Genomic DNA, 24821 nt, shown 5'->3' with positions numbered 1-24821 from the left:
AAAATGTCAGGACGGGTCATCGCGCGCGCGCTCGCCGTCGGAATCGCTCTCACGTGTGTTTGCAATATAACGTGTGTGTCGGTGGGTCCAAAGGTGTAATAAAGAGAGCCGAACGACAAACGCCCCCCGATTCGCATCGTCGGCATGCGGCGACAAAATTTCAATCTGCGCGCACCTTTCGACGAAGCAAGTACGAAGAACGGAGGGAGGAAATTCGAAACAAAATTCGATCCCGCCGTTCGATTCTCCCTCACGTGTCTTCGATTCGGGAGTTCCCCCGCAGACGCAGGCGAAATATGCAATCGCTCCTCGCTTGTTTCGGGGAATATCTTGAGATATACGCGTCAACGAACACGCGTGTTTCGTTGTTACCATCCACCGGTAACGTCGGTCCGAAAGGGTTGACCGTAATGACAATTCGTTGCATCCGGTAAAACAACTTTCGGTTTTTGTTTACCGTCCGGCTGCGCGTGAGATGCAAAGAAATTTCAACTTACTTGACTTATCGTCGTATTCATATGCATACCTTTGGCGTACATGAGCTATGTGGACACACACACCAATTGTACGAAATTGGATTGTTTTCCTCCCGTCCCGCGTCGCAATTTATTACAACCGTCCAGATTGTTCCTCGCGTATTATTAACACAACGGATAACGTTTCTCTCTCTTCTTTTCTCGTTGATCTCACTTGCTGCTCACTTTGCGTTGACCATACCCTTTACATTACATTAATGCATATGTGATAACACTTGACACACACACACATACACATCACAGACACAATTACGCACTGTTCACTGCGGTAAAAGCGTAGACAAGCACCTATTTACGATATTAAACTCTCCGCCTTACTGTTGTTTTACATACGCATGTACGTACTGACCGAACGAGAGCTCGTTGTAATTAAGTACACGATTAGAGAATCGATTCCGGAAAACGAGCAAAATCTTTGAAATACGATAACCAACGACCTATTGAATCGGTACCTTCTCGCATCAGTGTTAACCGAACAAACAAATTCCCTGCAAGTTTCCAACGGAACGAGATTTCAGTTCGTGCTACGCAGAACGGAATAACGTGGCTCTCGTCGCCCTTCGCGGAGTACGTCCACCCCCGTCGATTCGCGGTGAAAATGACGGTGTTGTTATTATTATTATTATTACTACCTTAATACTCCTTTCTGACGTGGTAGAAACGCGGTTAATCAATTTTTCATCAATACAACATAAAGAGTCACAGATTTGTAGACGAATGCAATACCCGCAGGCACATGTTTGTTAACAAGTTTTGTTTTCAAACGAAATTGCAACGAAACCGAAGCAAGCAAAAACGGCAATTCAACGATTAAAAAAACTAATAGAAAGACGGCACGAAGAGAGCGAGAGTGTAACAGCAAAGATCTCGAGCAGCGTAGGAACCCTCGCTTTTTCTATTCTGGCATCGGTCAGTCGTACGTAGATTAAAAACTCTCGCTTGTCGTCTTTCGGGTCGAGGGATAGCAGAACGAGAGGCCGCGAAAGCGCGGGCAGAAAAGCAGATACTCTCCGTTCCGCGGTCCGCGCGCGACTGCTCGATCGGCTCGATGCGATCAACGATGCGCCTCGGGAGTCGAGACTCGAGTCGGAGGCGTCGCGACGCAGTTCGCGGCTTGCCGCTCCGAATTCCCGACAACGAGACTCCGCCGCGGCTATGCGGGCCACTCTTCGAACCTCGGGGATTGACGTCTGCCGCTGCCGCTGCATCGTTGGCCCATCGGCGGCGCCCACAGCTGACCTCACTCACTGGAACCAGAGGCTTCTTCTTCGAGTCGACGCATTTGCCTCCCTCGTCGTTTTCTTTCCATTCTCGCGTACACTTGGTACCGGTGATTCGACCGGTCGGTTGCGTTGGCAACGCGGAATTAGCCCGCGGCGACACCGCCGGCGAGTCGCGGAAAAGGGTCGATCTCTTGTAAACGTAACATTACCCACGGACGTAGAATGTAAATTGAGAATACGAAGTTCGTGAGTCACGGGTTGTGTCGTGTTTACAATGATTGAGCCTGTTCGAACCACTGATCCCTGTACCAACTGGATGGGTGGACTCCTATGCTTCCGGCACACGGAAGATTGTGCCGACTAGAAAGCCCATAAATCGACACTAGCGCTGCAATACCCGAAGTCAAACTGACTGGTTACGTGGGTGATAGGTTATCGGCAAAAGATTTAGTCACGTTAACCAATTACGCACACAATGAACCACGTGATTAGTTAGATCCAGTCAGGCTATCGGAGCGCTGGTGCCAATTTCGTCTGCTTCTGATCGACTCGCGCCAAGGATACCGAGGATATCAGTAGTTTGAACCCATGACCATTAAATCTAACCAAAAAAAAATAAAAAATATATGAAACTCTACCGTCGTCGGTTGTCTAACGTTCGTAAAGATGAGGCAGTTTCGCGGTCGGCCGGCGCTGCTGCTGCGGCTTGATTTTACGTTGCCAAACTTACCGAGTGATTGAAAAAAATATCTATCTCGGAATCACTGCGACCTAGTGTACGTATTAAATATACGTACAAGCTTGTCGTGTGCTCACGAGTAATGATGTACGTTAGCGCGTTTCACTTCCGGTTTTGCCCGAGAAATTTTTATTTTATTTAATTTTTTCTTACTTTCAAGATAACAACTCGAGCGTGATTCAATGGCCCCTCGAGTCTCGTGTAGGTACGAAGAAAACGGATTGACGGATTTTTACCTACGGAGTATGGTACCGCACAAGTATTGTTAGATATTTGCAGCCTTTCGAGGTTTTTTTTTTTTTTTTAATTTTGATTTTAGAAGAAAAGCCGGAAGTTGGCGGTAGAGTTAATTGTATAGGCGCAAAGATTCGTTCACTTTTTTCGACCTACAGTTTCGGCCGGAACTGAGCTGCAGTGGGTTTCTTATTTATAGCCTAACGTGTCGAATGCATTTCGTACCCATTATCCTTTTACGCAATCTTCCAGTGCATACGGTGCATACCGTAGTTACATATTTCAATGGATCAAGTTTATTGTAGACTTTCTGCAATTTTCTGTTCAGTTGACGTTACACCATAATTTTACGTTGGTAATTTTTTTTTTTTTTTTTTTCAATTTTATTTTTCGACGTACGAATTTCTCTCACGTTTCGACGGATGCTACGACGTGACGGTGCGGTAAAAATCCCAAATCACGCTATAAATGATGGATACACCTCTTTTATTGACAAAAAGTCGAAAGTGATATTAACTATAGAATGCGAAATAAATAAATAAAAAAGCGTCACAAACAATAACCACGTATCAATTTATTCACTTTCAATACAATTTCAAAGTCTCCGTTTATTCATTTCTTCATATAAATACACACACACACGCACACAATTTTTACGCAAAAATCAAAAACAAAAACAGCAAAATGAAATACACAACACAATATCGTCAAGAACATATGCATATATACAAGAAACCTATTTACGATGATTATTATTCCTAGTATTTGTTATGCCTATCTGTATGGACATGCACAATAAAGAGAATATTGATCGTAAATATTTGTCGTTTTACTATTTTTTCATCCGTTTATTTTTGTTTGTCTTTGTTATCAGTGATAACAGTTAAACAATTCGACAAATCTCATACACTTTGTGCCAACAATTTTATCTCGAAGATTGTTAGACCATTGTAAAGAAAGTTATCCTACAACAAATTTTCCAATTTTCAACGATCTTTGATCTGTCAATAAGACGACCAATATTATACCTTAATACATGGTAGAAAAACAACTTTTACTTCGAATGCACGCAGATATACATATGTGTAAATTTCAAGCCACGTATAATGTACATGTATACATATATATGTATACATATAACGTATAACCGACGAATTGATTTAACATCAGCGCATAAACGAAACTGCGTTTATCAAAGAGAGGGAGAGAGAGAGAGAGAGAGAGACAAATGAAAAAAAAGAAAAAATTTTCTCAAGATAAACCAGTCCTTCGAATATACGTGTATAATACCTTCGGATAAAAACCGGTTATTAGGGCAATTGAATTTACACGGTGTAGAGACAGACGCGTTCTCCGCTACGCAGTTACATATGTGCATACATGCATACATACATATATGCATAGATATAACGTTCACGTACGTGCCTAACAGATGGCGCGGTTGCGTGAACTGATCGATCGCAGTTTGTCGATTTTTTCTTACTTTTTCGCCTCGTTTTCTTTTCATTTTTTCTTTTTTTTTTTATTTCCCCACGTCTTTCGTCAATTATTATTAATGCATCGAAGCTGCGAGACAGGCAACGTTGTGCTATATAACATACGTAAGACCCGTGTTGCAGGTATAGGAATCGTTTGCACAACAGGTGCGGGTGGGCAAATTGATGTTTAATCAAAGCGGGTGGCGCGGAAACGAGCAGAACATTGACTCGGATTATTATTACGAAAGATGAGAAGGGGATTCGAATAAATCACGAGGCGTCTTGCGTGACTTTTCAACACCGCGGCGAAACAATTTTGTTCTCCTCGTCTTTCGACTTTTTCTCATACCGATAAACCGCGTCGTTTTGAATTTCTTCCTCGCCAAATTCATGCTAGAAATTTCAACCTCCTGGACAGAATTGATACCCTGATTTGCATGAAGTTTTTTTTTTTTTTTTTTTTTTTTATTTTCGACTGTTTTACCGTTCAATAAAATGCAACGCACTAGTTACCATCACGAAACGTACAACAATCGAATACTTAATATACCCGTTTCAAAATGACGGAAACAAAAAAATTCTTCCAACAGCTAAGATGAGTCTGTTTTTAGTGAAAAGCTTCTTCAGGCTTGAGAGTATCATACACGTTATAACTCTTGAACTTTGGAAGATGAGGGCAAAAAAAAAGTTGCAGTATCAAGGCCAGCTATACGATCTTATTCCAAAAAAAAAAACTAATTTTAAGGTTATGCTGACCTCTCCTGACTATTATAATTGTTGAGGAAATTTTTGGCAGCACCGTTTCATCTCTATCTCAAAACCGTAAAACTTTCATCCGTAACAAATTTTCCTGTGAAACCTGTAAAATTTACCGAAACATTCAACGATTTGACTCAAAACGGTACACCCTGAACATATACCAGCTGTGTATGTCATGTTTGTACTAGCAAACCGTCGCTGCTCCGCCCGCATCCAAATTTGACGTAATAAAATCGAAATTCTATTCAGATAAAAACAATCTTACTTAACGATGAGAATATTTGAATGTAAATTGACATCACCTAACCTAACCTAACCTAACTTAACCTAACATAACGTAACCTAACATAACCTAAGTCAACCCTTTATCTGTAAGAGTTCCAAGTTGGGTTAAAAACATCGTTACATTTCCAAAATCATTGTTCCGATTGTGATGAAATAAAGTCTAAGCTCTGGACATACGTTGTAGCTATCCACAGAAATAAGAATAATCAAAATCGGTTCGGTTGTTTTGATGTTATAAGCTAACATACGTGAGAAGAACATCGGGTTTTATATACATATATCGCACTCCCGGAACAATACTGAATTAAGTCTAAAAATCCCAAAATATGACCGTGTTTGCGGTATATGCGGAAAAAAATTCTCTATTGAACTGAATAAAAAAGTCGGTTTTGGGATTTTTAGACTTAATTCAGTATTGTTCCGGGAGTGCGATACGTAGAGGTGGACATGTATCGTGGAAACTATTAAGACGCCGGTTTTAGGTATTGATCGGGGCGTAAAATAACGCGTGTACGACACCGCGGAGAAGGTAGTCGGTAGGTGGTGGGTGGGTGAGGTTGCGTAGAGGGAAAGGCTATGCGATTTTCCCGGTCAGGTAGTAGCTGCTGCTGTTGTAAACTACGTTTATAGATATTCCGTAGCCGCTCGTCGGGCGTTTATAATGTGGTTATACCGCCTTCCTCGTTCGCTGTCACGACTCGACGACGTAAGTAAGTAAGCAAGTAAGTATTATACGGGCCGAGTCGAAGCTCGGACTTGGGAGCCAGGACACGTGCTGTGTCGAACATCCTAGTACACGTTTCACCTCCGCAAACCTCCGACGAGCCGAAGAGCCACGCCTACAGGTGTCGCGATCAGCGCCGAGCGAACTTTGGATGAATGAGCTTACACCGTCCGAATAGAAAGTTGGAACGCGGGAACGGAACCGATTGAAGAAGCAAAGCAATGTCTGATCTGCGCTGGTTGAAGCAAAAATTTGAAAAAATTGTGGTTTTTTAATTTTTTTTTTTTTTTTTTTTATGAGAACGTGGTAAATAATTCAACTCTGGTGATTTTTCATTCTTTTCTACCAAATCAGAATGTTTTCACCGCTCATTTCTTCTCTCTATGCCAAATCCCCACAATTTATTTGACAATCGTTCAACGAAACTTGCAATTACATATCGGAGATGTTGATTCATTCGCGTTCATCGTCACTGGCGTGGGTATAAAATGGAGTGGAGATTTTTTCAACGGTTTCTCATCTTCTCCTAACTTTTGATACGGACGGTCCAGCCGATTGATCGGCCTTAACGCGTGTCGCATGCCTGCGAATATGCAGACGTACTTTCTTTCGCACACTTAAATGTATCCACCGCGACCCGCGAACTTGCGACGTTCGCGAATTCAGTTTCGCGGCGATGTGAGCTTCATGTCAATGTTCTACAGTAGAAGCTCGGCGGCTCTCCGCCCTACGGAATAATACGGAGACGGGAATTCTTGGGAATCGTTTCATGCACGAAACGGACTCGATCGATGTGATCGAGGTTCCGAACGTTCGTAAGTTAAACGATAAATCAAACAAATTCCAGGACAAAATTTTCTTCAACAAACTTTGCACAAATTGATCTACGTACGAATTTAACGATTCGTACTAATTTTGTACAAAATTATCTTACATGGTATTGGCATCTTATATATATATATAGTCTATGAAAATTACAAGTGAATTTATTGTTGTTTTATTCAGTCAGTGCCGAAGAAAAAAAAATTTTCTTTTTTCAAAATTCAAAAATTTATATCTTTTGAAAGAAAAAAAACCCCATCTCAAAAATTTCAGATTCTTTTGAGATCAGTTAGAGCTACTCCAGAAAAAAATTGGCGGGAAAAATTTAATGGCGGTCGTCGATTTTTACAATGTTGTAAATTTCAAAATTCTGCAAAAAAACGATTTTTTGAAACATTTTTTCAAAAAAATTTTTTTTGGTAGCTTCGAGTATCCCTTTGAAAATCTATCTCAGATCATTGGAGTAATTATAATAGTTTTTGAGATCTTTGAAGTATAAGTTTAAAAAACAGGAAAAATAGTGGAATTTTAAAAGTTGCATAACTTTTGAAAAAAAAATTTTTAATTATTTTCCTTTGGCAGAGCTTCTTTGTATGATGAATGAAAACTTGTGACCAAATTTCATCCAAAACAAAAGGGGTCGAGTACAACCATTGGTCGATTTGACATGGACTGACCCATATATATAGCATATCGCGATCGAACTTCGAACAAAAAGATCGCTTGAAAAGTTTTTCGTGATAAGATTAACGAGTTTTCCGTTCTAGAACAATATTCGAGAAGTTTAGGCGCCGGATGCTGATGGAACGCATGCCGTAATTAAGATAATGATATAATCATGGTTGCTGGATTTCAGATCACTGTAGAAAATGCTGATGAAACGTAATTTTCTATCGTAATTCAACAATTTAGATACCTACCGTATAATTACGCTTCTCAAGTACATTATTTAGAATAATTACCAACAAGTTACTTTTTTTTTATTATTTTACCGAGAGTAGCGAGCAATGTTTGTCAAACTATGATCAATTTCTGTTTAGAGCTTCGGGTTATTTTATAATCCGTAAGTAATTTCCGAATGCATGCAGGCACAAAATCACTTCGTTACATACGAGTTAACACGAGCATAGATCCACACTTTAATGTTTGTGGTGTATACCTATAAGCAATATCTATTCGTAAGTGCGATAGATTTCTTCAATAAATATTAGTAACAAAGATTAAGATTTTTATACAAACGATTAAATTTCTTTTCAAAAAGTTGAATGACCGAAGAAACCAAAAAAAAAAAATTAATAATTAAAAATTGCGAGAAAAGAAGGTAAGTATTGTCTTTCAAGAAAGAGAAAGAAAAAAAAGGTAGATCACGTCCGTAAAAGTTGGATATATGGTTGAATTTCAGTCCGCTACAAAAGTGCAATATACATATACATTACATATATATATGTATACGTATGTATCAAGATATAATACATAAGACCCGATTGCGCGTCACACGTCTCATTAATTAAACATATATGTGGACCGCATACGATAGGTTCATACATAGAACATATCATATGCGAGCGATTTACTGCATCAATCAGCACATGTGTATAAAGGTATGTACCTAAACTGTATGTATACATACGTATATACGCAGGTATACATAGTTGGAGCATTAAGCGTATTTGCCAGAGTCCCGTTACGGTACAGGTTCACCGTCAGAATGTTCTATTGACCGAACGGTAGATTAGAATACGTACCTATCGCGTGCAAGAGTGTATTTTACACGCATGTCGAGCTGTACCCGCAGCGTGACACACGCGGAGAGAGAGAGAGAGAATTAAAATGGAGCAATATGCCCCCTCAGGACAACACAAATGCGCTGACCATGTGCGGCTCTCGGTGAAAGAAGAAAAATAAATAAAATAAAATGAAATAAAATAAAAATAAAATAAAATGAAATAAGAATAAAATAAAATAAAAATAAAAATAAAAAATAAACATATTGCAATATATAAAAAATATTTAAATTAAATCTGCGCTTGTTAAATAGAATACGCTAATCAGAGGAACCTTACCAAAACTAGTCAGCTAAAAGCTAATCCTACAAAGCATATATATTATATATATGTATGAGTTATGCATTAAGTATCAACATATTAAATTACATTAAATTAGGCAAAGGTGGCATCAGTTAGCAATTAAACAGTATTGCTGGCCAAATATTCCCTAAGTTTTAGCCTAAGGACATTTACGGAAGATGATTCGCGAATTGAGGTAGGCAATGAGTTCCAGAGGACACAAGCCGATACAAGAAACGATCTTTGGTATACGGTTGTTCGGTGTAAAGGAACAAAGAGAGAGAGAGAGAGAGTGAAGCTGGATGGCGTCTGTTTCTCAATGCAACGGTGTCTGGGAAAATCGATCGATCCCCGGGACACGTACGTGACTACATACCGACGGAGCTTGCCCCCATAACTCATCCCCCATTCCCGAAAGACGAGGACTCTGCGACGACGCGTTTCAACCCCAGTAGCAGAGCCTGTTTTCCCGGCAACGAAGGACCGAGCTTCTAACTCTGGGACACATTGAAGTGGATTGGAGAGATGGGCAGAAAAAAAAAACGTGCTGGGAAGAAAAACGAGAAAAGAGTAAGAAAACGAGAAGTATAGTCCCAGGGAGAGACAAAGAGAGGTAGAGAGAGAGAGGGAGGGTGGCTGCGCGTATTAGAGGAGAAATTTGATAGGGTGAAGTACAAATGGAAAAACGTTTCGATGGAAAAAAGAAAAAAGAAAAAAAAATAAATAAATAACAAAAGAAAGAACGAATAGAAGAATACGAAAATGTGTCGGGTGAATCTCGAGAAGGGTAAAGAAGACGACGAGGTCTGATATCTAGTATGCGTATGCGCGGCATGGGAATAAAATAGAAAGAGAAACGACCAAGTATTCCGACCTGCACCAACAACTCGACTCGACTCGACTCGACTCTCGTCCACATTCAAGCAGCGGTACAGACAGGCGGTAGGGATGATGCTTGGGCTGAAATTAATGTCATTATAACCCTTCTTTCTCTTTCCGTTCTCGTCTGCGTCGCCATTCAAATTTCTCTCTTTTGTTCGAATCCAAAACACCAGTCCTATGTTATGATGTATTAACGATATCTAGACATTCTTGCATGCACGTATGTATGTACATATACTTACATCTACATAAGGAACGGGAACGGTGCAGCTGGGTTGCATACGTCAAGAGAGAAAGAGATAAGAAAACTTGGTAATGAAAGGAAGAGAAAAAAATAGAAAAATTAAAAAAAAAAATACAGAGAAAGTGAAGAAGAAGAAAAACAAAGCAGAGAAAGCAATTAGAACACGTAAATCCCGATGACGAAATTTTGAACGATGATACTTCAGGAAAGTTGAACAGTTGTTGGAACTTCACTAATTCATTATCGTACGAAGAGAGAAAAATGGGCGGTTGGGCGATTTTATGACGTTATAGGAGAACGTTTTACCCGTAAGACGGAGGTGATGCTGGTTCGAAGTCGCGCAGCGAACTGACAGCCGAGCTTCCCCCACCCCGTCGACACTCGCTTACCCCCACCGCCCGCTTTCCCAATTGCATTGAATCACGAAGCACTTTACTCTGTGCAACGAGAGAAAGTTTCTGAAAAACCGACCACAAAATGTAAACATTCCGACTTCATGTCGGAACCCATTTTTACACTATGCATTTATATTCATTTCGAGAGAATAAAATATCGAATATATCGAACGCAAAAACGTTCCCGAGTGATAAGAGATTCTGTTTTGAAATATACAACTGACTTGAACGAACAAACAAAAATCGCACAATTTATCTTCCTTTATTCTTCATTGAAACGTATAGCCCATTCAATTTTCGTCCTATATATAATACATCATTGAACGAACAACGCTATTGTTGGAAAAAAGAAAGTACATGCACAATACGATATACGATATAGAGAATACGGCTGACGGTTGATTGCCAAGTATTTTGTTATCGAGTGTAATTAAGTCTAATCAAATCCTCTCTGCAAACGCCGCGTTTATTAAATTGGTAATAATAAGGCTCTCTCTTAGGCACTCGGCAAGTTCATGCACATCTGTATACTATTATACGTTTGTACAACACGTGCACGAGTACTTTTGCATACGTACAGGGTGATCTGGATGTTTCGATCGCAGAAATTTCAAACCCGATATGAATATGTGAAACGTATTTTGCGTGACGCAGAAAGAACCAAAGGCACGAAGAAAAGAGACGAGATTGAAGCGGAAAAAAAAAAGAAACGATATGCAAGAGAGAACACTGCGATATTTTAATAATTGACTAGTTACATACGAAACGAGTATTAAAGGAAATATGCTTTGTATACGAACCGATCGAGATAAACGACGGGATATAGACCCCGAGACATTCCTGCAGCTAACCCGGTTTTATCGCTGCTTCACGGCCGCTGAAACAGTGTAATTTAGACAGAGTGTAAAAACAGTTAGCAAATTGCAGTAAAAATTGAATGCAGCATGCATGTGTGAAAATATGACAGAGAAATGAATTGACAGAGTAGAAAATGGAATAAACTGATATTGGCACAAATTTAACGTTTTGTTTAGTCTCTTTGTTTCGAATGGTGACACATGTACGTATATATTTGCGAATTGTTTTGACAGGTTGATGGATGCGGCGTAACTAGTAAATTATGACCAAGCTAATCGCAAAATGAATAAAATCGAGTGACAATGATTCACCTATCAATTATTACAAGTCAAAGACCGTGTTTAATATTATTAATTGATTAATATTAATACAACAATTGGTCGATTTATAATCGTTTGAGGTATAATAATTCGTACTCGAGACGCACGAGAGATCAAAATTCATTCAATACCAATCTGACATTGAAAAAAAGCACCTGCTGCTCTATTCCGGATGAAATTTTACGCTGATTTGGTCGATCGGCTTGCACTTCTAATGCTTTTTACATTTTAAATTTCGTCCGAAAGTTGAGCGCTCAGCGACATCTTGTGACAAAATTATGTCGTGTTTCAAATAATTAAGATATAAACTAGACATTATATTTTCCGACGTACGGAATATCTACTGAAAATCCAATCGCCATAGAATTCGGTACAATTTAAAACTCGTTAAAGCATTCAGGATTCCAGAGACAACAAATTTTAAGGAATCTAAAATTTGTCGAAGAAATGAATATAGAAATTTTGTATAAATTTTGCGGTAACTTTTCGCGGGTTTCTAATAACTTTCAAATAATTTCAGTAAGAACGATACAACAATTTTTTGTTTGCACTTATTCGACACTAAAGATGCGAAAGTTAAAAAAAAAAAAAAAAAATCTTGTCCAATTCCGATGAACAATAGCATACACTTTATCCATGATTGAATTTTCCACGAATCGTATGATAAATTAAACTTCAGGCAATCATAATATATCTTTTGTCGATTCGTTGTTTAATTACTCTTAAATTATAACGATTGTATAACGTATCAGATTTGTTTTTATCGACTAACGAACCCGAAAAAAAAAAAATCCGTCTCACAATCAGAAGATATACGGATGAAGGGAACTTATTTCTTATCAGAATGGGACGAACTATACACGAATTTTACGGTGATGTAATAACGTAACGTATTTTCTTCGACACTGTTGATGATAACGTGTTTAAAATTGAAATTCGGTGTTTTAAATTTTTTTTTTTTTTTTTGTTCGCATTTTTTGAAACTCCGTTTCACGCATTTCACTCGTCAAATTTTCGACGCGACTGTACATCCATCCCATAGATCCCTGGGGTTTTGATGGAGTCACATGACTGCCGTTCGTCGCAGACATGGTAATAAACAGGTTGCAACAGCACGTTGCAGTTTTTCGCACTGTTTATGCACAAGCTGCTGGCATTACATACTCCATTATATACACATATACCTACCATCAAGTTCATTCAACTTTCATTAGATCTAATACACGCGCTCTCGAGAACACCCTTCGTTTCCGACGAGATGCAGCGGCAGCAGTAGCAGCGTTATTGATTCATTTGTTTGAATTTTTTTAACATTTATTTCTCTCGTGTACGATTATTTTTTACTTTCTTCATTTTTATTCAAACACTACATTATTCTCATCAAGTCACAACCTAAGTTTTCAGCTTCTATCCGCTTTCAGCCGTATTTTTTTCTACTTCTTCGCTAAAACATTGCCTCAGTTACAGGGAATACGCAAACGGTGAAATAAACGTCCGATCTATTCTACACTTTCCTTTCTCTCTGTAAGGACGAAGTAAGTCACGTTACTGTAACAATGCGTGTTCAAGAGAAATCGTCACCTCGCACCTTTGAAATCGTCTGAAATTTAGTAAGCCATGATAAACGAATCAGACCAGACTCATATTTATAAAAGCCAACTTCTTGAAAGTCATTCACACGTTGCACAGTAGCGATTTTTTCCTCATGTTTCGTTACCTCAACGTTACTAACTTCAGTCTCGTTTCTCTCTGCACGCACCACGTTTTTGTTTTTTTTTTTTTTTTTTTTTCCTACATTCCTAACGAGAATCGAAAGTAAAATTTCGATCTCCAGCTAAGAAACAGTTCCGGCAATTGTAATGACCGAATGAACAAAATGTTAGAAAAAAAATTACCCAGTATAATTTTTCTTTTTTTTTTTTTTTTCTAAATTAGAAGCAAGTTCTTAACGAGAATTAAAGGCGTCGTCACCCCGCTTACAGTGCAGATAAGTGCAAGTGCGCGAAGTGCAGGTATTGCGGCGTATTTAAACGCAGCGCACGCCTGCAGGGAGAAATGCTAAACATAGCACGGCCGATAAGAAAACAGAATTTGCGACGGCGGTGCTTCTGTGTGCCAATTTAAACGTATTACGAACGCATGCGCCGTTCTTCTGCGGTACAACGTACATAAGGGGCATTCCAGGCCAACTCGGTAAACGGTTGACCATAAAATTATTTTGTTTTACCCAAGATTTTTTTTTATGTTGTTTCAATCTTGGACAATCGTCCATAGAAATTTTCAATCCGTTTCAAAAAACCTTAAAATTGATTTCTGTAAGCCTGTGAAAAAAACAAAAACAATCCCGTTTCCGAAACAACATATTTTCACGGAATATTCAGAGTGGTAGAAAATTTTTTTCAATGTTTTTAACCGTGTTGTTTTCTTCTTCTATTTTCATACCCGTTCAAAATCTATTACAGCAAACCAAAGGACGGGAGAAACAATTAGAAAAACAGTAATCGAAACGGAAATGCGGTATGTGTTATAATATATTTGAAACAGGATTGAAAATAGTAAAAACGATTCAAAAAATACAAAAGGTAATTTGAAAAAAAAAATCTTTCCACCCTGAATCTTGCCTGAAAATGTTATACATATTTCGAAAATGTTGTGTGTGTGTGTTTTTTTTTTCCCCTGCTTCATAGAAAATCAATTTGGTTGTATTTGAGAAGGGTTTTACAAAATCATTGGGCAAAGACGAGTGATTAAAAAAAAAATTTACATCATTTTCACAAGTTTTTCAGGGATCGTAATAACCTGGGATAAAATCCTCGGTGAAATGACAAAAAACGTCATGGTCAAAAGTTTACTGACTTAGCGCGGAATGTCCCATATTATATAACAATACGCACCTACATTCGTCTTACGAAACGTGCGATGCACGTGGACGCGGATTATACGTATAAGGTAAGTGTTTGTTACATAAATTATTCACATGCATACGTACATGTACTCATATATATATATATATATATAATAATGTGTATTAACAATAAACACAGACAGTTGTATTATGGTACGTACGCTTTGGGCGTAACGCTGCTGCAGTTGCATTATTATTATTATTATTATTATTATTATTATTATTATTATTATTATTATTGTTGTTGTTGTTGTTGTTGTTGCTGTTGTTATTAATCTTACTATTACTGTTGTGGTTGTTGTTATTGTTATTATTATAGGTACACGTCGAACGGCGCAAACAGGCAACGCTAAACTAACGTCTGGCCCACATTGGCATCCTCGCCCCCTTGCGTGTGCGCTCATTGTCGACTTTAATCAATCCCATGTAACACATGCTGTCTCGGCAATTGTTCCGCGTGTTGTTTTTCTTTTAAGGATGCATCGGACGTTGGTACAGACAGGTCGGAAATTTGCAGACGAGAGAAAAGAAGACGACGAAAGTCCTGCAAGTACAGCAGCTAATCGACTCGAATCTACGTGTTCGATTTAGGGTGTGTCAGTTTGACGATTCTTTTTTTCACACAACGCGAGCGTGTTCTACGCGTTCTTCCACGATGCGTGTTTTTCAAGCCCTAGGGGTTGAAAGTAGTCTTTTCTGCACTGCGCGCATGCGCTGTCGCGAACAAATCTGATATTGAGCGATTGCGTTTGGTCCGAAAAAACTGAGTTAGTCTCCTCGTTACACAATATAGTATTTTCTTACGACACCTCAAATTGTTCGTATTCAAGAACGTTGCGAGAAATAATTGAAAATTGTGAGTGAGTTTCAACTTTGAACAAATCAGTACCTACCGTCACTGTATTATTCTAATAATTTTAAAGTTTGATTCTAATTAAAAGTAATTCATTCTATTCCTAATTGGAATTCCTTAAGGATCGTCTGAAGTAGATTTTTTTTCTACGACCGTCGGTTGGTAATATAGTGAAAAAATCTCGACCGTAACGTTTCGTTTAGATTTCAAGAGAGCATAGAAAAAACAAATAAAAAAAGTATAAAAAAAAAACAGAGTTTAGTCGCGTGAAAAAAAAAAATATTATTTATTTGTTCAAAATTTTATATCGTTTAATTTTACAGTAAAAAGAAAAAATAAATATCTCAACTCGTTGCAAGCAAGCAAACTTGGCTCGACGGTTTAACACATTTAACATAAATGGACAGCACGCAGTGTATAAAATAAAAAATATAACTGAATTTCAAACAGGCCGGAAAATAGTGTGAATAGGAATAAAAGATATAATACATGAAAGTGACGGTTAAAATGATTATCTAGTTTGTTAATGTTAACTTATTAAAAATTGATTATCAAATCAGGATTCGGTTATTTGAGTACACTTTACGGAATTTTGTAGTTTTGTACAAATTTAAAATCCATACGTCTCCTTCGACGTATCGTTAGTTTTTTTTTTTTTTTCTATTTCCACAAGGAATTTTCTTATCCAGATGAATTTATCCGTACAGATTAGCTTCGGCGGCACTTTTTGAACCTTTGCTTTTCGAACGTTGCCGAAAATGTCGCACAACTCGGTCACGTTGCAACGCGGTATTAATTTAAAGAGATCCGCTTTACTGTTCTTGGAGGGGATATAAAATCCACACCAATCCTCGCGATTTTTGTCATTCATCGTTTTTCCCCCGTATATCCGTGAATCATCGTATCGTTGACGAAATCGTTGGCAAAAATGACCGCAACGAAAATCCGTCTACGACGCAATATTGCGTTTATAGACACGATCGTTTACCGCCTGCGGAACAAACAAACAAATAACTCGGCGCAACTTCTCGTCTACGTCAACGTCTCATTTCGAAGTGGACAAACTGCAGCCAAAGGATCTAATCAATTTGTTTATCATTTAGAACGACATTCGATCAAGTCTCTTCGGTACGTCTACGCGCCGCTAAGTCCTGACCTTTAATTTGGCCCAATTAACGATTCCCATCGATGAAAATATGCTATCTTATAATAACGCGATGATTCACGTAACTCGAGTTCCGTATAGATAAATGTAGAAATTGTATTTCTTTGGTGCAGTTCTGCCCCCTCCCCCTTTGAATTTATCTACAGACCATAGTTTCCGTTTGTTGGAAATTTGGCGATTCATCGGGTATAAATGAAATTCGCAGAGCGATGAATTGATATTATCATACGACTATATTTGAATGTCAATCACGTTATTCCGCTGTATACGCTCAGTGAATTTATACGGGGCACGTTTTTGCATTGCGCGATAGTTCTCGCAAATAGAAAATACATGTACGCGTGTATCAATAATGTATAACATTTATTTTTTCTTACTCCGTATTTCGAACGTTATGCGGGATTCGGATCGGCAGGAGAGTAGGAAAAAGATAGAAGCAGGAGAGAAATGTTAAAGTCAAGATTGAACTGCGCTTCGACTTCGCATAATACATATATTTTTAAACATGCATTATTCAAAATTTACTTGTGACGTCATTTATCACGCTCAGGTTAAAAAAATGCTGTACCGTTCCGTGTTTGTAAACTGCCGGAATGATTGGACCGACGGTTTTTTCATAAATTCTGTATTGTTTGTCAAACCTCTTGATTTTTTTTATTAATTCATCCGGAATTAAATACATCCTAACCGGATGAAAAATTTCTATCGATTGCTGTCGTGTGTTATTAATTTTTTCTAATTTTTGTGTTTCACCTGTTTTGTAGTTTTAATTCGTTCTATTGACCATAGCGCTGTGATAAATCGACACAATTTATAACTGATCGTGAGTAGTTCATAAATATCCTGAGTTTTTTAGGTAAATTTAACACATGTAGATTCTCGATAAAGTTTGGTAAAAATATTTTCTTTACAAAAGCTCGAATTACAGATCTGTTAAAATTATATAAAATAAGATTATTTACGAAAAATCAAGAAAATTCAACGTCGATTTTATTTATACTATGTATATATATATTTCATTATGTATGACATTAAAAAATTACATAAATAAATATGAAATTTGGCGCAGAACCATCTTGATTCACATTCTTTCACCTATCTCAGTAATCTACCTTCGGCATTCAAAGTTATTTAAAATTTACAATTAACCTCAATGTCAATTTGACGTTTTTGGTCTAGTTTCCGCTTCTTCCCATCCACCTGCTGTAGTTTTTGCCAACTTTTTTCAGAGAGCTGTATATATATATCGTATCAAGATACGCGGCAAGGATAGTTTCGAATACAGATGGCTTAAGCCTTAGCCAGAAACGGGGTAAATTAGAACGGCCGTGAACTTGAAACTGAGCTGAGTTAAATCCGAGGTATATAATCCGCTGTGGATATTCGCCTCGTTTCTACGAGATCTTTCGATCTTCGATCTCGTCCGGCGGTTGCTGCAATACTTCTACGTATTTTCGTCTCTCTGGTACGGATACGTTTGACATACAGTTGAATAGATAAGATCGGAGGATATAATAAATAATCAATTTTATTCCGATTTTTTATCGCAGAGAATCCGAACTTTCGTATTCATAGGATCAACGCTCCGCGTTCGCGGATATGAAGAAATACGATTTTTGTTCTATATCCCGATATTTGAATCTTTCATCGAGCCTTGTTCCACGTAGAAAAAAAAAAAAAATAAAATAAAATGTAATTTAAATATTGCATGTCCTGTTGTGAATATATGGACAGCACTTTTGTTTTTGTAAGTCGAATCTGCATCGATTATTGTGCTCTACCTATAAACATATTGTAATTCTTACCATCGGTTTCGTAACTCCTATTATCGGAATTGTAAATCTCGCCACAATTGCTGTAGATTTAATTCCAAAAAAGTGCCGTCTGCGCATATTCGTTCAGTACCTGTAACGTTATAGAATCCAACGATTTTTTCCGTTTTTCTTCCAACTCTTCTCAGATTTTTTTCGTGCCAATCTTTTTTGCAGGTCGCATTGTTTGCACGTATCATTATCACCGTGATATGATATTAACCTCGTTCTTTTTTCCGTTTTATCTCTTTTGATATTCAAATATTCATGTTTTTTCCTTTACAACGTCCTCGTTATTGCAACTTTCATTCCTTCATCCGTATAATATACATAACACATATAATTCGATTTTATCAGTGATCTCGCGTGAATATTAATTTAATTTCAGGCATGCGAGAATGAAACACGCGAAGGTTCTTTGCTCCTTTATACATTGAAACGTACATATGCGGTTGGCATAATATACATCAAGGTATACGTACAGATTACTCGCACGAGTAAATGTTATTTTAAATGTACGACGAACTTTTGAATTATTGATAACGCGGCAAGACCGATCAGCGACTTTATATTCGGGAATTGGAATAAATAAGCTTTTGCGTCGTAACTCGATATGCAAATTTTCATCTTATTCCTTCTCTCGTCCGTCTCCCTCTCTCTTTCTCTCTCCTTGTATCTACTAACCCATGCATGTAATATACAGGTATGTACTTACGTACCAAAAGTAAACGTTACTCTCTTCACGTGTATCTATGTACTTGGTAAATTATACTCTAATTTGGTTTTTTTTTTTTTTGTTTTGTTTTGTTGTTTCTACAATTTATGTAAATATATGTCGTATACAATATATGTTACATATTAAACTCGCGTTCTAGTTGTTATACTTTGAAACTGCTTACGTAAGGTGGGTTTAAATTAAAGGTAATTAATACCCTTGAGGATAACGCTATGTGTAACCTATATATGAATAACGAATATGTATATGAGAAGAAAAGCACATCGAAGAAAAAAAAAACGAATCCCTCCTCCACGGCTGAGATGAAAAAAGAAAGAAAATATTAGAAATAAACTAAAATAAAAAAAGTACACCGAGCATCGCGTCAATTCTACTATAGATCGAGACACGTTGCGGGGGAATTTGGGATACATATGTTCAGTCTAGACGCGAATGGTACATATGTAGGTATACATGTGCAACAAGATCAACGAAAGAATCCCATTGCAGTGTCAAGAGAAAGATGACCGAGTCTGCTGCATGCGTCGCGTCGTTCGTACTAATAAAAGAAGAATTAACCGAACCGATCCGAGGACGGGGAGACGAAGTGAGAAGAATACGAGCAAATAAAAATTAGGTAAAAATGACGTCAAAAATGTATAAGCGTATCGGTTGTATACATATTTCAACGAGACGTTCCACGACAAATCGCCGACGTTTCGAACCTCGCTTGTATTTCAAATTCGAAAGTTTGAAATTTCAACTTGGTGCCTGTCAAATATTTGCCATCGTGTGACTGGTCTCAAACGATCGGCAAACGAAATGGAATTTTAAAAAGTGATGATATTAAAAAAATATTCTAAAATTTCCTCAATTTCTCCTGTAATTTGTTAAATCGAAAATTGTCATTTTCCTGGCGTCTTTTAGAATTGAAATAATCAACTATAATGTTTCATCCATCGTTGTAAATTATTTTTTATTTATTTTCAAGTCCACTCATCGTCTATGTTAATTATATTGAAATTTTTCATTCGAAACTGCATAATCACGTGTTATATTAGGTATATATCTAGGTATGCTAAGCAAGTGTTTCGACGAAACTGTAAAAATTGGAACGCAAATAAATCTTCGAGTCATCGGAATTGAAAGTTTTCCAGAAACTCGACAAAATTTCCTTACTTCCATATTCTTTTCCCGTTGAATAAGAGAAAAAAACCCCGACTACAATATTCTACATTTTCAGTCGGTGCAATTCTGTGTTATAATTTTGGTAAAAAAATATACTTTTTTGGCAAAATTTTTTTGCCAAACGTAGATACTCGACCCAATATAAAATTAGTTCCATTATTAATGCCGCGACACAAAGACACGTTTCGCGTGAAGGGAAAAAAAAACAATGGAATAAAAAAAAAAAAAAAATTTCGAAGTAGCCGTACTTATAATGTGAAAAATTTATCGGTGAGATTAAAAATTGCGCGAGGTACAATAAAATCATACCCATAGATTTGGCGTGGAATGGCCTGCCCCCACGTGTTTGTACGCGGTGACGAAGATTCGCGTCGAAGGTGGAGAATCGGGCGCGACGAGTCGGCGAAAAAAAAAGGAAAGAGAAAAAAAGAAGAAAAAAAAAAAAAAATCGAACAATACAGGGAGAGAGGTAGGGGATGCCTGGGGGAAAATGGAAAGAGGGGAGGATACCTTATACGCCGGGCGTTTCGGGCGGTGTTTCAACGTTTGAACATGTCCCGAGGTCCCCACCCACACCGGGATAACAGTAGGAATAGGATTATGGGACGGGACAGGTTAGAGAAGAAGCAAGAATCACTTGATCTCGTCCCGGGTTCCTGGGTTACACGGAGAGGAAGTCGGGGGACGACGAAAGTGAGAAGAGGGAGGTACGGGGATGGGGATGGGGATGGGGTGGGGGGGTGGTGGGAGAGAAAGGAGAGACGGGAGGCGGCAGACGGCCTTGTCGCGTGACGTCACCCCGCCGTCTAGACAGGGCCCCCGCAACTATAGGTATACCTATGTATATAACGCAAGCGAATACCCAGGACTGTGCAACGACGAGATCGCTTCGGAACGCCGGCGTACGTACGAACTTTTCGATAATACGAAGAATCGGCGAAGAAGGAGGGGGAGGAGGAGGAGAGGCGGCGAAGAAGAAGAAGAAGAAGAAGAAGAAGAAGAAGAAGAAGAAGAAGAAGGAGGAGGAGGAGAAGAAGAAGAAGATGAAAACAAGGACTAATCTACGTGACGAACGAGACGGCGCATACTTCACGCCGTTTCACACCTCGTGCTCCCCTATCGCGAACCTTCAAATTTTCACGCTTCGATTCATAGATATATATATATATACTATACATGTATATATATATCACCGCAGTAATCCGGGATGCACGCTTGCGATGTCACGTCGTATTATATTAGAACCAAATAATTCGCAAATCGTGATGCAAAGAAATAAAAAGAAAAAATAACCCGTAACAAGATTAGTCCACATAAGAATAACAAAAAATGACCCATAATGAGAATAATCCGTACAAAAATAACCCGTAACAAGAATAGTCCACCTAAAAAAAAAAAAAAAAAATACATAGCAAAAGTAACCCGTGACAATAATAAGCCACACAAAAATAACCCACAAAAAGAATAGTCTGCACAAAAATAATCCACACAAAAATAACCCAAGACAAAAGTAACCCGTGAGAAGAAGAACCCCTCACAAAATTTAACACCTGACTAAAATAACCCGTAACAATAATAAGCCACACAAAAATGATCCATAACAAGAATAGCCCACATAAAAATAACCCGTGAGAAGAATAACTCTGACAAAAAATAACACGTGTGAAATTGGATTAAATAAAGTTAAATTGTTTGCGAATTTTTTATCATGGGTTATTTATGACGGGTTATTTTTGTACGCATTATTTTTAGGCGGGTTGTTAAGGTCGGTCACGATGTCGTTGGTACACCTTAGCTAACGAATTATAGGTACTTGCGAATTTTCTGTGAGAAAAAAGGACAAGAAAAGTTATTACAGTCATTCCGAAAATGAAAAATTTGACTTTTCACTAGATCTCGGTGTTTCAAGGACGAGAGAATCACCTCCAACAATTTTCGAAAGGACGTCTGGATGTGCTCGAGCAATGTTTTGCCCGACTACGTCTCGACGACAGATGGAATTTTAATGGTTTTGGTTTTAATTGACTCTCCATTTGAAACCGATTATCTTTTAGATCTAATCGGTTCAGCAGTTTTAGACTTATTCCAAGAACAAGATCAAGTAAAATATAAAAATAACAATACCTCAAGAATGGATCAACTAATATTCGTGATTATTTTGGTCTCAAACGACGCTTAGTTTGAAACGAAACTTAGTTTGAAGCTCATTAAATTTTGAAATCGATCGTTTCGACAATTTTCGAGTTATTCAAATGACAGAAATGAAAAAAAAAATTAATTTCTGATGTTTATGAGCTCGAAACGCATTCAAGTGGAAACTTCTTCTTTGGCTGGCACGTCAAGATCGGCCAGATTATCCACTTGCGTATTCGGCTTAGTAAAAATGCTCTCTCCGCAAAGATTCTTGGGTAATTCAAAATTGTTTCAAATTCTCAATATCGTACTGTAAACATTGAATCTAACTACACCCGGTAACCAGAAAACTATTGAAAACAATCGACAGCGAGAAAATATTTGAATCCGGTTGAATTCGTTTTATCAATCCTAAATGTACAAATTCAAACAATAGCTTGGACGTCTAGTTGAATCTGCTTTCCATACCAATCGGTGGCTAACCGTTACAATGGATTGGCTGCAGGTATTATTGTTCCAGTTTTTACAGGATCGCGCAATTATAAATATATCCTACAGAGTATGAATCGAAGTGTTTGAATAATTATATTTCAAACCGTAAAAAACCGTTGGATTATTTTGTCTGAGATTGAACTAGATTAAAAAATATAAGATACCATTATAAAACGATGAAAGCGCTGATGTTTTTCACCAATTTACACGAATTTAAATCGTTGCAGTGTTAGAACAGAAACGAATGGACATTGAATTGTCCACAACGTATTGGACTTTATTTCAGATAATTTCCAATTCATGGAAAAGAATCGAATAGGAACATGTATAGATATGGAATTGTACAGTACAAATTGGATAGAAATGAAATTGCGTTGCAGTTCAAGCATTTAAAAAATGTAGTGAAAAAAGAACAAAAACTACTTCGTTGTAAAAAACATTCGAAAAAATAAAACGATTAATTAAGATCATGCGATCAGTTTCCTTGCGTCGAATTCGGATTGGTGGATATGAAAACGAGTATGTTTTTACACTTTTCAATCTTTTTCCGATTACTGGTTTTATACCTATTATATGTTATATTATACACTCTAATAATTACTAATGAGACATAAAATTAAATCTTTTTACATGAGAACTTATTTTCTATATGAGATCATTTTCTGTGGCTTAGGATGCGACTGAACATAATAGTCAAACTGTAAGTATAACAGTGTAGATTTGACGTGTAACGATGCCTTCGTCTTTCACACTATTGTATAACGTATATTTATAATGCAACCTCCACGTCAAAAAAATATCAGTAAAAATTCACTCGGATTTTATCATACAATTCTGCAGTTGGTAAAGTTTGTCTAGTTACATGGAGTAAATTATTTAGAGAACTTGGTGTTATGAATAATTGTTAGTAATTTCGTAATTAGACTGGAAATGATCAGAAATGCAGTATCCTTGGATTAAAATGACAGGCTGAGGAAAAATCTTTGAAAAATTTCATTACTCTTATTGGATTTTTTGTTTTTTCAGAAGCAGAGGGATTGTAATTTCTAAGCGTACACATGGTGTACACGAGTTTATTGAAAAATCGAGCAATTGTTTGAACGTAGACATTGCCTTCGAGTTTGCAAGCAAACATAATACGAGATGTGGTTCCCATGTAAATGTACGAATCGCGCAATTGCAGCTGGATACTTTTTCCAAGTATATCACATATCCGTCCGCAGTGACGGAGTGATAATACAAAGTAAGAGAGAGAGAGAAAAAGCGGGATGAATAACGTTATTTGTCACAGGTCAATAACATTAGGAAGGTGGTGAAAGTCTGATTGACAAAGATGTAATCTGTCATGTATGCATAATATTATACCTATATCGATATGTGCGTGACGCAGGTAAAAGGAGACGATTTATTCAAAATTATACACATACTCGTGTCGTCGAAACGCACTACTTACTTATACATGCTTTCGAACGGATAACGGATAAACGTTAAAGATCACGCTACATGCAGAAGATGTTGCGAAAAACGAAACGGATGTTGCGTACGCGTTCATTTTTTGACATTCACACACCGTATAATTTGTAATTGCGTGATTCTTCGGATTATTTCGGAATTTAATCGCGCTCACTCCCAAAAAGTAATAATAATAATTTTTTTTTACAATATATAATTTTGAAGTAATTAACAGTTTACCTAAAACAAAAAAAAATCAAAAAAATGCACGCATTTTTCCATAATATAAAATTCGACTGTTTGGGGGAAAATTTTTTTTTGGGTTTAGCTTGATTTTTCCTGCGTACAACATGATTACTTTTTAGGGATGAGTGCGACATCGCCTAAATAAGAACCACCCTAACAACAAGTCAGGCATTTAGACGGTCTTATCACCTTTTTGAAATGAATTTGTAATCAAAGATGAAAAATAATCTCAATCACCAACGATCATTACAAAGTAAAAAGATATTATTTGTGAAAAGGAAATACATTCGAATATA

General features: G+C 37.5%; 1 protein-coding gene across 11 annotated transcripts in view; it reads right to left on the bottom strand.

Annotated features, from left to right (window-relative positions):
* Oatp74D (Organic anion transporting polypeptide 74D) overlaps positions 1-24821 on the bottom strand; it is a 103108-nt gene that overhangs the window by 52354 nt on the left and 25933 nt on the right. For 7 of the 11 annotated variants that reach the window (XR_006881695.2, XR_011176458.1, XR_011176459.1 and 4 more), the window contains exon 1: positions 527-1667. The exons of 1 other annotated variant lie outside the window; for it this stretch is intronic. The gene's annotated coding sequence lies outside the window, so the exon portion shown is untranslated. Of the gene's footprint in view, positions 1-526; positions 1668-11187; positions 11265-24821 lie in introns of those variants that run through there. 3 more of the 11 variants (XM_046612836.2, XM_046612837.2, XM_046612834.2) reach the window with 3 other exon arrangements.

This window comes from Neodiprion pinetum, chromosome 2 (genome assembly GCF_021155775.2).
Source record: "Neodiprion pinetum isolate iyNeoPine1 chromosome 2, iyNeoPine1.2, whole genome shotgun sequence".
NCBI classification, from domain to species: domain Eukaryota; kingdom Metazoa; phylum Arthropoda; class Insecta; order Hymenoptera; family Diprionidae; genus Neodiprion; species Neodiprion pinetum.
The sequence above is the reverse complement of the archived record's forward strand: the minus strand, read 5'-3'. Positions and strand labels throughout refer to the sequence as shown.